Genomic DNA, 22,456 nt, shown 5'->3' with positions numbered 1-22,456 from the left:
TCCTTAAAGGAAAAAGGAGACTGAAAACACAAATAGGAGGAAGGAAACAGAAGATCAGTTTAAAGTGGCTGGAATAGCAATTCACTTGAACCTTTGCCCCAGTATTGAATTTAACCCAACAAATCACACTGGGGAATTTCTGTGGTATAAGAAAGTGCAGTTTATACTTTTTTGTTGGTATTATTTTAAGTTAAGAAATAAAGAATATGGATTAAAAGGGGAAAAATAGCTTGAGAATCAAAAATCCTGCATTTGCTTTCCTCCCAAGACAGAATAACAACAAAAAGTCTAAATGGAATTTAATTTATAAGTTAGAAGATTATGGAATTTGGTTGGGCTTTAACCCAAATCAAATTATCATTAATTCAATTTCTAACTCCTATGAAGTCTCAGATAATCAGTTTTCTTATCTGTTAAATGGAGCTAGTATAGCCTAATGAATGGAATTATTATAAGGAATAGATGTGATTATAAGAAGACTGATACACAGCTGACATGAATCAAAAAATGTCTATTATCATTATTGTCCTCACAGGTTTCTACCCAAGGAATGCATAAATTATGAATGTGCCTTGTGAATTTCCAAAACCTGATCTATGTCTAGCCAAAACCCACAGAATTCCTAGATTTCTGTCACATTGTTAATATCAGGGAAAAATAGGAATTTGGGGAGGGATGGGAAAAATATAATAGGAAAAATGTAATCTCCTTTACGAAACTCCCTATCCCCTGAGAAACTAAATGCTACAGCCATGGCAGAACTGCAGCCACTCAAAATATTCCAAATATTTTAATGTCATTTTATCTAATGTTGGTGATGCTGGGATTGGATAGTGCTGCAGTTGTACTTTATTTGCAATTCAGAGTCAGATGCAACTGCAATATTTTCTGTAATTTCCTTAGCCTATATTACAAATGACTAACAATAAAGTTGGGTGCCAGAATCTTTGGTCCTTCAAGAAATGATAAAAGAGATGCAATCTTTTGAATGTCATTTTTAGCCCAAATGGTTCTTAAATGTTATTATTACTCTGAAAAGTGGATGAGAAAAGTTTCCCTTATTCATTAAGTGAAGAGGATACAGGAGCATGAGTTTTTCTAGGTAAGCATTTCCAAGAAATAACAAATATAATGGAGAAACCAGAAATGTTAACTTTTTCTTGAGCTTCTCATAGTCATTTGATTATGCCCTACTTCCAAAATCCTAATTTCTGTACATATTTTATGATGTGGAATGAGTGAGAAGTTTATTTTCATGATTTCATTATCATCTTTAAGTTTGCCATGGTTCTGTGTCCTTTTTCACCTAATGAATGAGGTGAGAAATAAATGAGGGCAACGGGAAAGAGAGGGAAAGCCAGGATATATACATATTTTGAGTGTGGCCAGTGCAAATAAGGGCATGTTAATGGACCTAATAACTTTTTAAGCCTATCTGTGAAAATCTAGTAAAGTTTAGTTGTTAATAGCATGAGCTCTGCTATCAAACACTCCTGAGTTTGATTCCCAGCACTAAGTAAATGGATAAAGTTACTAAAATCTATCTCTAGCACAAAGGAGTGTTCAGTGATATGTAGCAGCTAAAAAAATATATTTATTTATTGAGAGAGAGAGAGAGAGAGAGAGAGAGAGAGAGAGAGATTTGTTGTTCCAGCTACTTATGCATTTATTGGTTGTTCCTTGTATGTGCCCTGACAGGGGGTCAAACCAGCAATGTTGGCATATCAGGGTGATGCTTTAACCAACTAAACTACCTGGCCAGAGCTGTAGAATTTTTTAAAGTCTTTTTCTCACCTTCACCATCTATGACACACTGGATATTCAAACCAAAAGCAAGCCAAGGGTATTATTAGATACAAACTAAATGCTACAGCCACTGGCAGACGCAAATAGTCAAATATAACAAAATATGGAGGTGATAAGCAGAGTAACTCAAATTGAGTGACTGTGTTGCATTTATCCGCTAATGGGAGGAGAAAGAGAGAGGCAGAAAGTGTCAGTCACTAAAATCCCACAATCAGCATGGTCACCCCTTTTTTGCAGAGTTGGCTTTGATCTCCTAGGTCTTTATGCATGGCCAGGCTTCCTGCTGTTACTAGCTGTACTGGAGTGCTTTCAGTTAATTTCTTAAGATATATTTTCCCCCTTCTTAACAACCTTTAATCAAAATTACAACACAATCTTACAAGAAAGCTAGTTCCCTTGAGGTATCTAGCACCTGGTGGTTTGAAGAGTTGAGGAAAGTTTCAATAAAACTTCAATTTTTTTGGCTTTGCCCTTCACCAGAATTCCCTCTGCTCATCAAAGCCAGGTCACACCAGTACTCAAGCTTAACAAGCTGTAAGTGTAGTAGTCTCTTTGACTTTGCTAAAACTTGAAATATCACTGGTGTGGATCAGCACTCTTTGCAATTAATTGTCTTTTTGCATTGGCCCTTTGTTACTCTAAATCAGTTCTGCTGACCAGGGTCTCCAGATACTGTCCTGCAGGTTATGCACTTTACAACTCCAGGGGATGCCATTCACATAGACTGTAATGTGAATATCGACTTCCTGGAGTTGTGCAATATGCCTGGCATTGCTGCTGATATTTACAGATCTACCTTTGGGACTGAGAATATTGTTGCAAATTTAAGTTTGACCTCTATGTTCTTATTACTATTTTTAGATGGCATCTGTACTTTAATTATTAGTTTCAAAGAGATAATGTAAAGCAAGGATAGTGGATAGCATGTTACTTTAATTCCCTCCTTAGGCTGTAATTGGAGGATTTAAAAAAATATATTGACTTGACAGCTGAAAAATGAGCATAGTAGGAAAATGTTGATATCCAGTTGATTTGGCATATGGACTATCCTGATGGAAAATTTTCAGTATAATTGGTGTGACTTACAGTTTGTTCTCAGAAATTGTTTGAAAAGCATATGACTTGAATTGGATTGGTTTGGAGAGAATTTTTTTTTTTTTTGAGCATGACTCCCTTCTTAAGAACCACCCTTCCATAGACCCATCTGGCTGTATTACAGAATTTCTTGAAGAATGGTATACTTGTCAGTACTGACATGTGGACATGAAAGAGGAGATAGAGTCAGACAGAGACTGAGACACTGACAAGTAAGAACAGAGAAACAGACTGAGACACAATGTAATTATTATAGCATGATTAATTAATTCAGTAAATTTCATTGAGCACATAATATACACAGGTACTATGAAAGAGAGATAAATGATGAATAAATGAAAGTTTCAATCCTAGAGTCAGTGTTTTATAAATTGCTAAAACCACCAACTCTAGAGTCGGGCCCCTTAATTTTTAAACAACATTTCTTATATGTATAACATTAGAAACTTTACTTAAGCTCTCTGTGCTTCAGTTTTCTTGACTATAAAGTGAGAATCATAAAAGTAATTGCCATACCAGGTTGTTGTGAGGGTAAGGCTATGTAATCCATGTAAAGCACTAAGCTCAATGTCTGAATAAAACAGCTATATTTATTAGAACAATTATTACAACAATAACAATCCTATATAATAAAGAGGTAATATGCAAATTGGCCATCACTCCAACACACAAGATGGCTGACCCCATGTGGTCAAAGATGGCAGCCCCCATGTGGACACAAAATGGCCGCCACAAGAAGGCCAGCAGGGGAGGGCAGTTGGGGGCAACCAGGCCTGCAGGGGAGGGAAGTTGGGGGAGACCAGGCTGGCAAGGGAGGGCAGTTAGGGGTGACTGGAACAGCAGGGGAGGACAGTTGGGGGAAACCAGGCTTGCAGGGGAGGGCAGTTAGGGGCGACCAGGCCAGCAGGGAAGGCAGTTAGGTGTCGATCAGGCTGGCAGTGGAGTGGTTAGGGGGTGATCAGGCTGGCAGGCAGAAGTGTTAGAGGCAATCAGGCAGGCAGGCAGGCTAGTGGTTGGGAGCCAGCAGTCCTGGATTGTGAGAGGGATGTCTGACTGCCCCACCGGGATTGGGCCTAAATGGGCAGTTGGACATCCCTCAAGGGGTCCCAGATTGGAGAGGGTGCAGGCTGGGCTGAGGGACACACCCTCCCCGTGCACGAATTTTGTACATGATATTCTTCTACTATTTCCCCTTTTTTGATTTAAATGTTAGGAGGCTTTTGAAAATTTTATAATGTAGTCTTGATGGCTTTTAAATTTTAATTTTTTTCACTATAATATTACTGTTTTAGGATCATTCCATGCTGCACAATTTTATCATGAGATGAAGTACCAATAAAAATTTTAGTTAACACTTTAGGAACACCTTTTTGTCCAGTACAATTAATTTTTCTAGAATATTCCCTTGTTTCAACTAGCCAATTTAAATTTGCCTGAAAACTTGACTACTATTTTACTGTCAAATTTATTACTCTAACAACAATATTATTTTACCCTGTAAAAATTGGTGGAAGGGATTATTTGCCTTCTTGCGTAGGTCCTGAGCATTCCTGGTGATAGGCTGGATTTAGATATCATAAACCCACTTCCCCACACCATGGGTACAAGACAACTCAAACAATTCTTGTTGGAGTGAGAGGGCATCTACTGTTGGCCAAGACTCTGTCAGTCACCTGGGTCCTGATCTGAGCTGGGCATGGGAAGCACGAAGCAGCCATGGGGGCAGGAGTCGCACATGGGTCATTTTCAAAGATAGACCGTATGTTGGGACACAGGCAAAGTCTCTTCAAAATTAAAGATGATAGAAATCATACCAAGCATCTTCTCAGATCACAGTGGCATAAAACTGGAAATCAACTACAATAAAAAACAATCCAAAAAAATCAAACACAAGGAGACTAAACAACATGTTATTAAAAAATGACTGGTTTACAAGAGAGATCAAGGAAGAAATAAAAAACATCATGGCAACAAATGACAATGAAAACACAACAATCCAAAATCTGTGGGACACAGCAAAAGCAGTCTTGAGAGGGAAGTTCATAGCTCTACAAGCCTACTGCAAAAAACAAGAAACAATGGTAATAAATTATTGAACCCTACAACTCAAAGAGTTAGAAAAAGAGCAACAAGAAAAGCCCAGTGTAAGCAGAAGGAAGGAAATAATAAAGATCAGAGCGGAGATAAACGACATAGAGACCAAAGAAACAATACAAAAGATGTACAAAACCATGAGCTGGTTCTTTGAAAGAATAAACAAATTTGATGAAACTCTAGCCAGGCTCACCAAGAAGCAATGTGAGAGGACCCAAATAAACAAAATCAGAAATGAAAGAGGTGAAGTAACAAAAGACCCTGCTGAAATACAAAGGATTGTTAAAAAATATTACGAAAAACTCTATTCCTACAAACTCTTCAACCTGGAGGAAATGGACATATTCCTAGAAAAAGATAACCTTCTAAAACTCAATCATGAAGAATCTAAACCACTCAATAGACCAGTAGCTATGGAAGAAATTGTAGGAGTCATCAAAAAGCTTCCGGCAAACAAAAGCCTGGGGCCCGACGGCTTCACAGGAGAGTTTTACCAAACATTCAAGGAAGAACTAAAACCTATCCTCCTCAGAATATTCCAAAAATTTCAAGAGGAAGGAACACTTCCAAGCTCCTTCTATGAAGCCAGCATCACCCTAATACCAAAACCAGATAAAGACAACACAATGAAAGAGAATTACAGGCCAATATCCCTCATGAACATAGATGCCAAAATCCTCAACAAAATTCTAGCAAATTGGCTCCAACAGTAAATCAGAAAGATCATACACCATGACCAAGTAGGATTTATCCCAGGAATTCAAGGATGGTACAATATTCACAAATCAATAAATGTGATATAGCACATAAACAAATTGAGAGATAAAAATCACATAGTCATATCAATTGATGCAGAGAAAGCATTTGACAAAATCCAACACCCTTTCTTGATAAAAACTCTCAACAAGGTGGGAATAGAAGATCATAACTCAGCATAATAAAAGCTATATATGATAAACCCACAGCAAATATCATACTCAATGGGCAAAAACTAAAACCATTTTCCCCTAAGAACAGGAACAAGACAGGGATGCCCACTCTCACCACTCCTGTTTGACATAGTACTGGAAGTATTAGCCATTGCAATTAGACAAGAAGAAGAAATAAAAGGCATCCAAATTGGAAAAGAAGAAGTAAAGCTGTCCTTATTTGCAGATGACATGATGTTGTACAAAAAAATCCAAAAGACTCCATCAAAAATCTAATAGACTCAATAAATGAATTCGACAATGTAGCAGGAAAGAAAATTAATGCCAAGGAATATATGGCCTTTCTATACACCAATAGTGAACATACAGAAATAGAGACTAAAAAAGCAATCCCATTTACCATCACACCAAAAAAATTATGATACCTAGGAATAAACTTAACTAAGGAGGTAAAAAACCTATACGTGGATAACTACAGGACACTGAAAAAAGAGATAGAGGAAGATGTAAACAGATGGAAGAACATACCATGTTCATGGATTGGTAGAATCAACATCATTAAAATGTCCATACTACCGAAAGCAATCCATAGATTTAATGCACTCCCCATTAAAATACCAATGGCATATTTCACAGACCTGGAAAGAACTCCCCCAAAATTCATCTGGAATCAAAAGAGACCCTGAATAGCCACAGCAATCCTGAGAAAGAAGAATAAAGTAGGAGGGATCTCAATACCATATTTCAAGCTGTATTACAAAGCCACTGTTCTCAAAACAGCATGATACTGGCACAATAACAGACATATAGATCAATGGAATAGAATAGAGAATCCAAATATTGACCCAAACCACTATGCTCAATTAATATTTGACAAAGGAGGCATGAACATACAATGGAGTCAAGATAGTCTCTTCAATAAATGGTGTTGGGAAAATTGGACAGATACATGCAAAAAAATGAAACTAGATCACCAACTTACACCATACACAAAAATAAACTCAAAATGGAATACAGGACTTAAACATAAGACGGGAAACCATAAAAATACTAGAGGAATCCACAGGCAGCAAAATCTCAGCCATATGTCGAAAGAACTTCTTCACTGATACTGCCCCTGGGGCAATGGAAGCTAAAGAGAAAATGAACAAATGGGACTACATCAAAATAAAAAGCTTTTTCATAGCAAAAGAAACCATCAACAAAACGAGAAGAAAACCCACTGTATGGGAGAACATATTTGCAAATGTTATCACTGATAAAGGGTTAATCTCCAACATCTACAGGTAGCTTATACAACTTAATAAAAGGAAGATAAATGATCCAATAAAAAAAATGGGCAACAGACCTAAATAGAATCTTTTCAAAAGAATACAGAAGGAAGGCCAAGAGACACATGAAAACATGCTCAAAGTCACTAATTATCTGAGAGATGCAAATCAAAACGAAAATGCGGTACCATCTCACACCTGTCAGAATGGCTATCATCAACAAATCAACAAACGACAAGTGTTGGCGAGGATGGGGAGAAAAAGGAACACTTTGCACTGCTGGTGGGAATGCAGACTGGTGCAGCCACTGTGGAGAACAGTATGGAGTTTCCTCAAAAAACTGAAAATGGAACTCCCATTTGACCCAGTAATCCCACTCCTAGGAATATATCCTAAGAAACTAGAAATACCAATCAGAAAGGATATATGCACCCCTATGTTCATAGCAGCACAATTTACAATAGCTAAGATTTGGAAACAGCCTAGGTGCCCTTCAGCAGATGACTGGACCAGAAAACTATAGTACATCTACACAATGGAATACTACGCTGCCATAAAAAAGAAGGAATTCTTACCATTTGCAGCAACCTGGATGGAATTGGAGAAAATTATACTATGTGAAATAAGCCAGTCAATGAAAGAAAAATACCACATGATCTCACTCATTTATGGATAATAAAGAACATTATAAACTGATGAACAAAAAGATAGATACAGTGACAGTAAAGCATCAAACAGACTGTCAAATTGCAGTGGGATGGTTAGGGAGAGGTGGGGGTGATAGAAGATAAACTGAATGATTTGTATGCATACATATAAGCCTAACCAATCGACACAAAACTCTGGGGGTGAGGGCATGTATGGGAGTGGGTTGGGGGGGCAATGGTAAGATATGTACACATATAATACATTAATAAATAAAAGAAAAAGAAAAGAATACCTTGCCCATAGTATGCGCTCACAAAATGTTAGCTATTATGATTTAGGATATATGAATCTTTCATGATGGGTTTAATTTCCTCCCAAATATATATCTATGTCTTAGTTCCCTGTGATGTTTTGATTTATAATAAGAAATAAGTCTTTGATCTTCATCTTCATTTCTGGCTCACAGCTCCTAAAACCCTTGACATTTTCTAAGTGTGGAGAGTGAAAAAGGTCTTTTATTATATTATTGACGTGACTTTTGGACCCCACTCAAGGGTGGGGGCTTGTTGTCAGAAGGAGCCAAATTGCAACTTTCATCCCTTGATTTCTGGGGAGTGGAGAGAGGCTTGAGGTTGAATTAACCACCAATGGCCAATGACTTATTCATTCATGGCTATGTAATGAAGCCTTCATTTAAACCCAGAGAGATAGTCCAGCAGCTCTTTTTTTCAGAGAACTTCCACATTGGGAAACTAGAACACTTTCACATGCCACAGTGATAGGCCTCAAGCTTCACAAGGAGAACTTTATGTGTTTGGAACCTTGCCCTATGCATCTCTACATCTGGCTGTTGATTCCTATCCTTCAATGTCCTTTCTAATAATTCAGTAATCTAGTGAGGAAACAGGTTTTCTTGAGTTCTGTGAACCATTTTAGCAAATTAATCAAACCCAAAGAGAGGATTGTGGGAACCTCTGATTTAAAGCCAGTCAGTCAGAAGTACAGGTAACAACCTGGATTTGCAACTGGTGTCTGAATTGACTTGACAAGGAGGGGGTCTTGAGGACCTCCAATCTATAGCTGGATGCTCAGAAGAACAGGTAACAACCTGGGCTTTTCATTGGCATCTGAAGTGGAGGGCAGTCTTATGGGATTGAGCCCTTTACCCATGCAATGTGATTCTATCTCTAGGTAGATAATATCAGAATTGAGTTGAATTTTTAGATACCCTGCTGTAGTCTTAGAATTGATCGGTGGTATGGGGAAGCTTCCACACACACATTGGAATTGGTTCTAGGAAACCTTTTTACCACCCCCCCACCACACATACACAAACAACTTTGCATGTGACATTATTTGGAAATAGGGTCTTTGCAAATGTAATTAAGGATCTCAAGATGAGATAATACTAGATTTATGGTGGGCCCTAAATCCAATGACTGGTGTCCTCATAAGAGAAAGGAGAGGTAGATTTGAGATTCAGAGGTACAGGGGAGAAGTCCACATGAAGATGAAGGTCGATATTAGAATTATATACCACAAACCAAGGAAAGCCGGGAGCTAGAAGTGGCAAGAAAGGATTAACCCCTAGAAACTTCAGGGGAAGTACAACCCTGGTGACATCCTGATTTCTGACTTCTAGTCTCTAGAGGCATGAGAGAATAAGTTTCTGTTGTTTAAAGCCACCAGGTTTGTGGTAAATTTCTTGCAGTAACCCAAATAAACTAATAGACTTCCCATTACTTCCATTTACCACTCTTAAAATTTATTTAACATTGCCTTCTATTTTGAGAGATCTATCTTTAAATTGTAGAAAAATTATAAACTTTTTAGTAACTTTTTCTATTTTCAAAGCCCAAATTTATATATATATTTCATTTTTTTCCTGTTAGGGACATTTGGAAGGCTTCTTTGCTCTACACAAATGTACCTAAAATTTTGACTTATGTATTCACAAATATTTAACATACTTAACAAATATTTTCTGAGTGCCTACTATGTGTTAGGCATTATACAGGAAGCAATGATACAGTCCTATCATGAAAGAGCTCACAATCCAGTAGATAAAGTTGCTGAGGACTTGGGCTCTTCTGATTTTAGAATCTTCCCAGAGTTCCATGGTATCCTATGGGTCCTAGGATATTAAGTCAATGATAAATAAATGAAAGTTTCAATCCAGTGATCTGTGTCCCCTTCTTAACAGATATATTGGGTGTTGCCCAGGCATGTGTGATTTTTTAGACCCTGGCATATTATTGGACTAAGGTTTGGGTAGTGCTGGTCTAGTCCTACTTCATTTCCTACACATTGTGAAAGTTAATAAACAGAAAACACATTTAAAATGAAGTTGGGAGTCTAGAAGAGATCATGCACGTGTCATTCAATTCATACTACTGGCCCAAACGGGAGGAGATAAACCTTGCAACTCTGATAAGAAGTTATATTACTTTATTTCCTCAGCAGAAGGAAGAAAAAACTCCTATTTGCTCAGTAACAGCTCAGCCAGTGGGATATTGCCATAACTCATCCAATAAAATTCACTATACTTTAAATTTTAAGTTTTCTTCAATGGACTCTTTGTTTACAACAGATCCTCTCAAGTCCTCTCAAGAACAAAAGACTGTTCATCTCCTTTATTCATCTCTGTGTTCAGACTTGCATGTGGTTTACCTTTAGGTCACATGTCCCAAATTGCAAATCTTTGTTGTTCTACAATAAACCCATGTTGCCGAGAAAAATGTGTCTGTTTATTTAAGGTCAACAGCAGAGGTGATTCTATACTATTCCTGTTAAGTGCTTTCTTGCATTTATTTGAATATTTCTAGTAACAGAATCTCATGTTTTGTGAGTAAACTAGGTCCTTTGTTACACAAAGCACTGAAAAGTTATTCTATATATTATCTTCAGTCTAACTTCTTACAAATATTTTCTATTTTCTCACATAGTCTATGCACACCTAACTCATACCATTGTTACTTATTTTGTTCTTGGTCCTTTAAAATTGATCAACCTCTAGTTTGCCTATTTCCTTCTAAATATTGTCCTCCATAATTGATTGTAATGCCAATGAAAATTCCAGTGAAGCTCTACTTGGAGACAAGACTTATATCAATACAGACTGTTTACAGCAGCTTGTGTTGTTTTTTTAAAAAATATATTATTTTATTGATTTTTTATAGAGAGGAAGGGAGAGGGAGAGGGATAGAGAGTTAGAAACATCAATGAGAGAGAAACATCCATCAGCCGCCTCCTGCACACTCCCTACTGGGTATATGCCCGCAACCAAGGTACATGCCCTTGACTGGAATCCAACCTGGGACCCTTGAGTCTGCAGGCCGACGCTCTATCCACTGAGCCAAACCGGTTAGGGCAGCAGCAGCTTGTTTTTTTGTTTTGTTTTGTAGCAGTCACATTATCCTGCTTGCACGCATTGAACTTAAAATCAAATAAAACTTCCAGAATTTTTTTTCACAAATGCCATTTATAAGCAAGGCCCCTCTCATCCATTCTTTTTCCTCTGATTCTTCAAACATTAAGAACCCATTTCAAATGTATTCATATTGTTTCATTTTATTTTGGGTTATGTTTTCAATCTGCAGTAGTAAATTGTTGCGATTGTAATCCAGTCCTCCAATATACTTGCTTATTTTATTATTTTTTACCGCTATTGTTGAAAGTATTACATATTGACCTCTTCTAACCCAACTCCACCCTCCTGCCCCCACCCCAGACCTTCACCACCCTATTGTCTGAGTCCATGGGTTATGCATATATCAATATGCATACAAGTTCCTTGGTTGATTTCTTCCCACCCACCCATCCTCCACTGCCTTTCCTCTGAGATTCCATGGTTTGTTCCATGCTTCTATGTCTCTGGATCTATTTTGATCATCAGTTTATTTGGTTCATTAGATTCCACAGATGAGTGAGATCATGTGATACTTTTCTTTCTCTGACTAGCTTATTTTTATAATTTTTAAATCTAAAAACTTGATAAGGATTTCCTAAATTAGATAAGGAGCAGTATAGCATGAGATTAAAAGAATGGCTACTGCAGTCAAATGGAATTAAATTCTGCATATGAGTCTCAGCATTGATATTTGTTATCTCCATTGCATTTGAGAATTTAGTAAACTGTCTAAGTAAGCCCAGCTTCTTTACCTGTAAAATGAGGATAATAATAAACTTAATTTATATTGTTATTATGTGGATTATATATACTAATGTTTATAAAGAATTTAACATGATACCTGGAAGAGTCATTCACTGATTCCTTCAACAAACATTTATTGAGTGACTGGTCGGTTTCAGACATTGTTTGAAGTATGAGAGATGGTAGACATATAACATTTAATTAGGTAGACAAAGAACCTTCATAGAACTGACATTCTGAAGAATGAAAGTAAGAAAAAAAGCATATAAGCATATAAAAATTAATAAATCAAATAATTTTAGAGTGTGGCAAATATTATGAAAAATGGGTCAATGGGATAAAGGGTTTTATACACCATTATGAAAGACATTTAGAAAAATATCCCAAGGACATTGAACAAAGAGATAGAAGAAGATACAAACAATTGGAAGAATATACTGTGTTCATGGATTGGTAGAAACAGCATCATTAAAATGTCCATACTACCCAAGGCAATCTATAGATTCAATGAAATCCCTACTAAAATACCAATGTCATATTTCACAGAGCAAGAACAAATACACCAAAAATTTATATGGAATTCAGAAAGACCCCAAAAAGCTGCAGCAATCTGAAGAAGAAAAACAAAGTTGGAGGGCTCAAAATACCAGATATCAAGTTATACTACAAAGCCACCATAACAAAACAGCCTGGTACTGGCACAAGAACAGGCATATAGATCAATTGAACAGAACAGAGAACCCCAAAAATTGACCTAAGCCATTACGTTCAATTAATATTTGACAAAGGAGGCAAGAGCATACAATGGAATCAAGAGAGTTTCTTCAATAAATGACATTGGGCAAATTGTACAGATACAAGCAAAAAAAAAATGAAACTTCACCACCAACTTACACCATACACAAAAATAAACTCAAAATGAATTAAATAATTAAATGTAAGTCACAAAACCATAAATATCCCAGAAGAACACATAGGCAGTAAAATTTCAGACATTTCTCATAACAATATTTTACAAATATATCTCCTCAAGCAAGGGAAACAAATGAAAAAATAAACAAGTGAGAGTACATCAAACTAAAATGGTTTTGCACAGAAAAATAAACCATCATCAAAATGAAGAGGGATCCCACTGAATGGGAGAGCATATATGCCAATGGTACATCTACTAAGGGATTATTAGTAATTTTCAAAATACATAAAGAACTTATATTACTCAACACCAAAAAGAATAACAACCCATTAAAAAAAAAAAGCTGTGGAATGTTTACACCATGGTATGTTTACAGCAGTAAAAAAGAAGGATCTCTTACCCTTTGAGACAGCATGGAGGCACTTGGAGAGTATTATGCTAAGTGAAATAAGCCAGTCAGAAAAAGACAAGTATCACATGACCTCACTCATATGTGTAATCTAACGAACAAAATAAACTGTTAAACAAAATAGATTAGGAGACATAAAAGCATTGAACAACAGACTGTGGAATAGAAGAAGGAAGGTGGGGAGTGTGGGTGGGTAAGAAGAGATCAACCAAAGAACCTGTATGCATATATGCAAAACCCATGGACACAGACAATAGAATGGTGAAGGCCTGTGGCGGGGGAGGGGAGGAACATGGGCTAAAAGAGGTCAATTGAGGGGGGGGAGATATATATGCAATACTGTCAACATTAAAGATTTAAAAAAATAAAAAATAGGCAAAGGACCTGAAAAGAAACTTCTCCAAAGAGGACCTATGGATGGCCAATAGACCTATTTAAAAAATGCTCAATATCACTAATCATCAGAGAGATGCAAATTAAAACCAAAATGAGATATCACCTCATGCCTGTCAGAATGGCTACCATCAATAAATCGAAAAAGAACAAGTGCTGGAGAGGATGTGGAGAAAAGGGAACCCTAGTGAACTCCTGCTAGAAATGCAGACTGGTATAGTCAATATGGAAAACAGCATGGAGTTTCCTCAAAAAACTAAAAATGGAACTGCTATTTGACCCAGAGATTCCACTTCTGGTAATATTTCCAAAGAAACCCAAAACACTATTTTGAAAGAATATTTCACCCATATATTCATAGCAGCATTATTTATAATAGCCAATATCTGGAAAGAGCCCAAGTGCCCATCAATACATGAGTGGATAAAAAGCTGTGGTATATTTAAACAATGGAATACTACACAAAATTGCTTCTGTGAGGCTTCCAGTGGTTCACTCATGAAATTATAGACAGGTCGGTGTGCCTTTTTTGGATGACACATGTTTCCATCTAGGCTCCTAATTTGATTTGTACTTTAATTACAAGTGAACTGCCACTTAAATTTGAGTTTAATCATTTGTAACTTTACTCAATGGCAACAGTGGTCATGCCAGAGACCTGCGGGAGGCAGTGACCATGGAAAGAGCTTTTCCATCCACCGCAGCAATGGGTTAGCCAAAGCAACTGAGAAAAGCATTGCTATACCAATCTTCTGGCTTGGGGCCAAGCTAAGATTGCAATGCCAAACTACATGCAATCCTGAAAGTATAGTAAGGTGAAGAGATATCTAGTTTTCTGCTAACCATGAAGTTTTTCTTCTCTTCAGATATGGTTTATTGAACTTTGGCACATTTTGGGCAACTGCCTTACTTTAGTGCATGCTGGAGTGGAGGGCACGGCTAGTGCAGAAGTCTGCATCTGACTTTTTATCATGGTCATGCACAGCTGTCTTCGTGTGTGTGTGTGTGTGTGTGTGTGTGTGTGTGTGTGTGTGTTTCCTTCCTAATGCAGTAGCTGCTGCTGTATGTACCACAGGATAATGGCTATTATTTATATAGCAATTTTCATCTTCAGTGTGCATTACAAACACTAACAAATCAATTCTCAGGAGAGAAGTATTATATAATGCCTGGAGCAAACATCTACCCCTTGTATTTTAAAATGAATTGAGTAGGTTCATAAAATACAATCAATGGATCATCAGTATTAGTTGGAGCTGTATTACACAAAATGATCCACTAGCACTGGACTTAATGAGTGATGGTCACAGGCTCAGTTTACAGCATATTACCAGAGCCCCTACAGGGCAGGCATTTGCAAACCAATCTTCTGCTTCCTGGTCTCAGAGGACTTCCCTTAATAATGACTGACATTTCTTCACAGCCTCTTAATGGATCCAGCTGGCACTGTGCAGGATCCTCAGGTATGGTGGATTGTTTTACTTTACTCCATCTGTCAATGCTTCCCAAGAGGGAATATTTTACTATGAAAATATTTTTATAAAACCAGCAGTAAAATTTTACCTTCTATCATGTCTGGTTCTCACCCCCTCCTATCTCATTATCCAGCTTCCACTTTCTCTCCACCCAAACACACACACCAAGTTTCATGATCTGAAAGAAGTGAAGTGACAAGTACAATAGCTTTTCATCTTATCCTAAACATCTCCATTGGCATTTAAAAATGGACCATTGTTATACAGAACATGTCCTAATTGCATTGTTTCTTTAACTTTATTGCTGAGTTTAAGGAGAGGTAGAAAATGTTCAAAGTGAGAGCAAATCTGAAACACAGAATTACATAACCTCTGAACTCACCAAACTATTGTGTTGATGCTGAAAATAAGGCAAAATATAATTTAGATAATCGTACCTGAAACACCACAGCTGAATCACTTTTCTGATTAGCAAATATTTCATTTCCTGGCAACATGGCATACTTTATGGGAGAAGAATCCTGAAAAAACAAAAAAACTCCTTTGTGAGTTTAAGCCTCTTTCACTCTCTATGAAAATTCTATACCTTAATAATTTACTTCAGAATATAGTCCTCATTTAATATTCAATTACTTGGTGACACCAATCAAAGTGTGTTTTTCCTTTTTGCTATTATTGCCACATATAAATATTCCCTATGTTCTTGAAAGCAATGAGAACAAACTTAAAATAATCAAAAGATATGATGCCAAATATCATTATCTATACTTATAAAAGGCCTGTGGCTGTGAAGCCATAATGCCATCATGACCAAACAAGCAGCGGGCTCTCTAGGTGGTTGGGGCGGGGTGCAAGCTACTAGCAGCAGAGAGCTATGAGCTGTGGAGGGCAGAGCGCGAGCTACTAGGAGCTACTAGCGGTGGAGAGCTAGGAGCAGCAGAGGGCGGGTGCGAGCTATGAGAGGTGATGGGCAGGGCGGCCAGCTGAGGAAAGTGGAAGCAAGCTACTTATGCATGATTTTGTACACGCTGGGCCTCGAGTTTATAACATAAAACAAAACAAAAGCGGGGCACAACTTTCTGAATTGTGGGCATTATTTTTATCTGCAGGTAATAGAAAAGATTTTTAGAAAATATAAAGTTCATAAGAATTTTATTTAATATACTAAAAATGCCTTTTCTATATAAGAGCAGATAGTGGTATTAGTTCAGCAGGGCATTAACTTTAAAAGAGCTGGAGGAGGAAAACCAACCATATACCATATTCAACCGCCCCCTCCACAATCAACTCCACTATTTTTGTTGGTCAATGCTTTCAATATTTACTCTTTAGATGGTCTCCCACTGAGCAGTAAGTATAAAATTAGCAGTTTCAGAGTTGGCATACAGATGTGGACCACCACTTTTGTTGGTGGACTTTTCATTCAGGATCTATTTTTTATTAAAGTACATCATCTGGTATGAGTCCTTCCATGAGAGAGCATTGCTGATATATCGAAGAAGGTAAAACAGTTGGATGAGCTGCAGACTCAGAAAGAAATGTTGGAACTGTGATGAAGGGAAATTTGTCTGAAATTCTCTTTCATTTCTTTTCATCACAAATACAAACGAATTGATACTATGTCATGTGGTGTTTCCAAGTATTATTTATAAAGCAAATATTTGATCAGTTATCTTTACATCCATTGAGAGATCTTCTAGAGAAAGCAAGCCTGCGAACGTCAATAAAATCATTCTAGTGCCTTGCAAACTAGAATTTTTATGTCCAAATTCAAAGAGATTGAGCTGCACAGGTTTCAGAAAAACATCAAAAGAATAGATGCTACTGTGTGAGAGCTCATTACAAAAGTTTTCAACAGGACTGGGTAAAGACAAAATACGTGTTTTTATTTTGTCTATGAAATAAGTTTGCTTTAATTCTGTGGTTTTGTAGCTATAAAAAATAGTAACTGCAACAATGCCTTCATGTAAGCACTATCATTTATGGTATGAAATCTGCTTATGCATACTTCTGATAAATATTGTAATTTAAGGGTAATGGGAGTTTCAGGAGAGGGGTTTTGCAAGAAAATTTGAATACCTGTATGAGGTACTATGTCAATTATTATTATAATTTTATCCAAAGCAGTCACTCAACACTTCAGTATTGTGGAGTTCATTAACTCAGTGTTTCTAATTCCAACAGATAACATATTCAGTTAATTCAATTAAATAAACAAATTTGAAGTAATTTAGTCATGTTCATTTGCCTCTAAAAGCAATGTCAAAAGGGAAAAATCTTTACGTATTATAATAGAGCCTCTACTTTACTACTATTTTTGTTTATTGTGCTATATGTTCTGAAATGAATTAAATATGCGTAGCTTTCAGTAAATTCTATGATACAGATTTGTAACCAATTTCAGGAATCAACAAGTATTTATTGAATATACTTGGTGAGTTCAGAGCTGTGTTAGGACCTAACAAGAGACAAAACAAGCACACCACTGATGAGAGAAATATTAGAAACAATAAGAAACCAATGAAGTGCTGTATTGTGTGGTACAGAGCTACTAATTTTAAAAAGTAAAAGGGATGCAGAGAAGGGTGAAGTTAACTGGATACTGCAACTGGATACTGTGGAAATTTTCATAAAGGCACTGGAGCATGAAGTCAGCCTTTAAGAATGGGCTTGGTTTAGGTAGGCAGAAATGAGCTGAGGGAACATTCCAGATAAGGTACATAGCATAAGAAAGTACATGGAAGGTAGAGAACATTCTAGGGCATTCTAGGGCATAGTAGGAAATAACTTGGTAGAGAAGGAGGAGCTTATTAGGGACCTACAACCATGATAGAAACTTTTATTTTGAATTGTAACTTAAAAGGAGGCTACTATTCAGAAATACTTTTTACTATCAAATATGTCATTCACACAAAAAGTTTCCAGAAAAGGATTATGTAGTTTAAAGAATGATAATATTGAAAATACACTCATTTCCTTCACTCAGTTTAGGAAATAGAATACCAGTAATTTAGTATTTATATTTACCCCAATTACTTTATTGCAGAGATAATCACAATTCTAAATTCTATGTTAATGCTTCTCTGGATTTTCTTTATATGTATATATATATATATATATATATATATATATATATATATATATATAGAGAGAGAGAGAGAGAGAGAGAGAGAGAGAGAGAGAAAGGGAGAGGAAGAGAGAAACATTGATGTGAGAAAAACATCTATCTGCTGCTTCCTGCATGCCCCCAACAGGGGATGAAGCCCGCAACCTGGGCATGTACCCTGACCCAGAATCGAACCAGTGACCTCTTGGTGTATCAGACAGCACTCATCCAACTGAGCCCACTGGCTGGGCTCCTTAATCTCTTGATACTTGTATATGCAATCCTAAACAATACATATTTTTACCTTTGCTTGGCTTTGGACTTTATATTAATATAACAATGCTATAAATAATCTACTGTCACTTGTTTTTCTTGCTCAACATTGTATTTTGGAGATTTATGCATATTGATGTCTGTAACTGTGGCTCATTAGAATGGTATACTGCTATATAATAGTCCATTGTTTCAGTATGACACAATTTCTTTTTCCTGACAGATTATTGGGTTGTATTCAGGTTTTGCTGTCATGAACATTGCTGATATGAGCTCTCTTTTATGTATCCTTAAGTAGTACATCCTGAGAGAAATACATATGAGTATTGTTGGGTTGTAAGGTATTCAGATGTTTATTTTGTTAAATAATATAAAACTTTTATTAAATAGAAATTTATTCTTCCACCAACAGGGTGTAAAAATTCCCTTTGTTTCATGTTCTTGTCAACACTTGATGTTGTCTGACTTTATTTTTGACAATCTGGTGAGTATAACTTTTGTTTAACCATAATTAATTTGTATGTAAGTGATTATTAATGAGATTGAACATATTTTACAGTGGGTGTGTGTTTGTGTCATGAAAACAGTTAAAATTTGCTCTCTTAGCAAGTTTCAAATATATATTGTTACCTGTATTCACAATCTTGTGCATTAGATCCCCAGAACTTAATCATATTTTAAATGGATGTTTGTACTATTTGACCAAAAACCTTCATACTGTTTTTCATAGTGGCTGTACCAATTGACATTTCTACCATTTTTCCCACACCCAGCCCCTGGTTATATCACCACTCTACTCTCTGTTTCTATGAGTTTGGGGTTTTTTATAGATTGCACATACAAGTGATATCATACAGTGTTTGTCTTTTTCTGTTTGATTTATTTCATTAGTATAATGTCCTCAAAGTCCATCCATGTTGCCACAAATAGCAGGATTTCCTTACTTTTCATGGCTGAATAATATCACATTATATGTATACTAGAAGCCCGGTGCATGAAATTCGTGCATGGAGAGGGGGTTGTCCCTCAGCCCAGCCTGTACCCTCTTCAATCTGGGACCCCTGGAGGGATGTCCGACTGCCTGTTTAGGCCCGATCACAATCCAGGACTGCTGGCTCCCAACTGCTTGCCTGCCTGCCTTCCTGATTGCCCCTAACTGCTTCTGCCTGCCAGCCTGATCACCCCCTAACCACTCCACTGCCAGCCTGGTTGATGCTTAACTGCTCCCCTGCCAGCCTGTTTGCCCCCAACTTCCCTCCTCTGCTGGCCTGGTCACCCCTAACTGCCCTCTCCTGCAGGGTTGATCACCTCCAACTGCCCTCCCTTGTAAGCCTGGTCCCTCTCAACTGCCCTCCCTTGCAGGCCTGGTGCCTCCCAATTGCCCTCTCCTGCTGGCTATCTTGTGGTGGCCATCTTGTGTCCACATGGGGGCAGGATCTTTGACCACATGGGGACAGACATATTGTGTGTTGGAGTGATGGTCAATCTGCATATTACTCTTTTATTAGATAGGATAGAGGCCTGGTGCACGGGTGGGGGCCAGCTGGTTTGCCCTGAAGAGTGTCCCGGATCAGGGTGGGGTTCCCTTAGGGCATGGGCGGCCTGAGCGAGGGGCCTGTGGTGGTTTGCAGGCCGGCCACGCCCCCTGGCAACCCAAGCGGAGACCCTGGTATCTGGAATTTATTTTCCTTCTACAATTGAAACTTTGTAGCCTGGAGCGGAGCCAAGCCTGCTTCTCCCTCCGGGTCGGCAGCCATTTCTGTGGCAGTTAATTCACCTTCTACTAGAGGCCCGGTGCACGAAATTCATGCACGGAGGTCCCTCAGCCCAACCTGCACCCTCTACAATCCAGGAGCTCTCAGGGTTGTCCTACTGATGCCTTAGGCCCACTCCCCATGGTTCTCTGCTCTCTGCAGGGCCTGGAGGTTTCCCTGCAGCCATGGAGATGAAGTACCCATGCCCTGCTGTCTACTCTCTGCCTGCTGCTGCCATGCGCCATGCAAAGGAAGCCCCAATGCCCTGCAGTGTTCTCTGTCTGCCAGGCCTGGGGGCTTCACCAACACGGACACACTAAGGAAGCCCCAATGCCCTGTTGTCCGGGCTCTGTCTGCAGGGCCTGGGGGTGTTCCCACTGTCATCTTGCTAAGGAAGATCCCATGCCCTGCTGTCCGGGCTCTGACTGCCATGTCTGCGGACTTCGCTGCCACTGCCGCACTAAGGAAGCCCCCAAGCCCTGCTTTCTGGGCTCTGTCTGCTGGACCTGGGGTGTTCCCGCCACCTCTGCTCTAAGAAAGCCACCATGCCCTGCTCTATGGGCTCTGTCTGCAGGCCTAGGGCTTCCCCTCTGCCGCAGTGCTAAGGAAGCCGCCATGCCCTCCTCTCGGGGCTCTGTCTGCAGGGCCTGAGGCAGCGATCAGGAAGCTGTCATGCCCTGCTTTCCCCGCTCTGTCTGCAGGGCCTGGGGCTTCCCGGCTGCCATGATCCGGAAGCCGCCATGCCCTCCTCTCCGGGCTCTGTCTGCAGGGCCTGAGGCCGCGATCAGGAAGCCGCCATTCCCTGCTTTCCCCGCTCTGTCTGCAGGGCCTGGGGCTTCCCGGCTGCCGCGATCAGGAAGCCGCCATTCCCTGCTTTCCCCGCTCTGTCTGCAGGGCCTGGGGCTTCCCGGCTGCCGCGATCAGGAAGCCGCCATTCCCTGCTTTCCCCACTCTGTCTGCAGGGCCTGGGGCTTCCCGGCTGCCGCGATCCAGAAGCCGCCATTCCCTGCTTTCCCCGCTCTGTCTGCAGGGCCTGAGGCCACGATCAGGAAGCCGCCATTCCCTGCTTTCCCCACTCTGTCTGCAGGGCCTGGGGCTTCCGGCTGCGCGATCCGGAAGCCGCCATTCCCTGCTTTCCCCGCTCTGTCTGCAGGGCCTGAGGCCGCGATCAGGAAGCCGCCATTCCCTGCTTTCCCCACTCTGTCTGCAGGGCCTGGGGCTTCCGGCTGCGCGATCCGGAAGCCGCCATTCCCTGCTTTCCCCACTCTGTCTGCAGGGCCTGGGGCTTCCGGCTGCGCGATCCGGAAGCTGCCATTCCCTGCTTTCCCCGCTCTGTCTGCAGGGCCTGGGGCTTCCCGGCTGCCGTGATCAAAGAGCCGCCATGCCCTGCTTTCCCCGCTCTGTCTGCAGGGCCTGGGGCTTCCCGGCAGCCGAGATCAGGAAGCCGCCATGCCCTCCTGTCCCAGCTCTGTTTGTTGGTGGGACAGGCCAGACACTCCAGCAGCGGGGCTGAGGTGACTAGGTGCAGCCATCTTGTGGCTATGGGGGCCGCCATTTTTGTCGCAGAGTGATGGTTAATTTGCATATTACTCTATTATTAGATAGGATAATTGAAACATTGTAACCTTAAGCAGAGGCTGGGCCCGGCCAGGGTGTGCGGAAAGCTTTGCTTCCCCTGTTGCCACCGGAAACCCTGGCTTGCTCTCTCAAGCTCCGTTCTGCCACCATTTCTGTTTGAATTTGTTTACCTTCTATAATTGAAACTTTGTAGCTTGAGTGGAGGCTTAGGCCTGCAACAGCTTGTGGAAAGCTTGGCTTGCTCTTTTACCTGGGAAACCTTGCTCTCTGTGGCTGTAGCCATCTTGGTTGAGTTAATTTGCATACTTGCTCTGATTGGCTTGTGGGCATGGCTTGTGGGCGTGGCTTGTGTGTCGATGGTACGTCAATTTGCATATTACCTTTTTATTAGGTAGGATATATGTATATAACACATCTTTTTTTATCCACTCATCTATACACACCTAGGTTGTTTCCATATTTGGCTATTGTGAATAATACTGCAATATCAGGGATGTGCAAATATCTCTTTGCTATCCTGTTTTTATCTCTTTTGTTTATATATCCAATAGTTGGATAG

The sequence above is a fragment of the Cnephaeus nilssonii genome (genome assembly GCF_951640355.1).
Source record: "Cnephaeus nilssonii genome assembly, chromosome: X".
NCBI lineage: Eukaryota > Metazoa > Chordata > Mammalia > Chiroptera > Vespertilionidae > Cnephaeus > Cnephaeus nilssonii.
The sequence above is the reverse complement of the archived record's forward strand: the minus strand, read 5'-3'. Positions refer to the sequence as shown.